Here is a 1,056-nt window from a genome sequence, read left to right as displayed (position 1 = left end):
TCTTTCACATTTTTCTTTCCTTTCTCTCTCTCTTTCGAACCCTATTTTCTCTTTCTCTCTCTCACTCTTTCACTGTCTACCAGTATATCTCATTACTTTCCCTTTCTCTAATATCTGTTCCTCTTTTCTCTTTCTCCCTCCCTCTCCTTCTGTCCCTTTCACTCCTTTTTTCTTTCGCTTCTATGTATCTGTCCCGCTCTCCTCATTATCCTCCTTTCATTCTCTTCCACTTGTTTTTTTTCTTCCTCTTTGTTTTCTCGGTCACAAACCTTTCTCTCTCTTCTTTTTCTATATTCTTTGTTTTTTCTTCCTCACTGCTCTCTATTCATTTTTTCATCTTATCCTCCTTCTTGTTCTATTTCTTCTGCTGTGTCTAGACCTTTTGAGTGTACCTCACTTTTTTGCTCCATCTCACCAATTCTCTCTTTTCCTTTCTTTCTCTCTATGCCTGTCTTTCCATCTTATTTTTTAATGCCTCCACTGGATGATGGTGTTAAGAGAGGGGGAAGAGAATAGGGCCCGGGGTAAGACTGGCCAAGGGCAAGGCTTACCATCGCAACATATCACAAAGTGCCAATCACACCAAACAAGTTCCTGTTGAACAAAAACAATTCAGAACACACAATACGTTTTGATTTCTGACACAGTGTTGGAATAATACAGTAAAACAAACATCGATCGTTTTTTAGCATGTCACAAATCCCCTCTGTCCCACCATCCCTCCACACATCCGTCCATCATTTTTTCATTGCATTAATAAAGCAACAAAGTCATTCAACAACAGACTTATTTAACAATGTCAGTCACCACAGCAGAGGCTCCCTAACTGGTCGAATATTTATGGAGGTTGGCATGTTGGGGTTGGAGCAAGGAAGCCGACCCGGGGGAGGGGGTGGGGGATTGTCCCAGGCCCAGGGAGGGGAGGATGGAAGGGGGCGGGGGTGCCAAAACTGTCAGCTGCCCTGGATTGTAGCACGCCATGGACTCTGGAATGTGTTGGTGGAGTGCCTCAGTCACGGGCGAACGGCTGCTGGTTTGTTCATCTCTGCTTTGGCC

This window comes from Engraulis encrasicolus, chromosome 12, assembly GCF_034702125.1.
Source record: "Engraulis encrasicolus isolate BLACKSEA-1 chromosome 12, IST_EnEncr_1.0, whole genome shotgun sequence".
NCBI lineage: Eukaryota > Metazoa > Chordata > Actinopteri > Clupeiformes > Engraulidae > Engraulis > Engraulis encrasicolus.
This window is presented reverse-complemented; position numbering follows the sequence as displayed.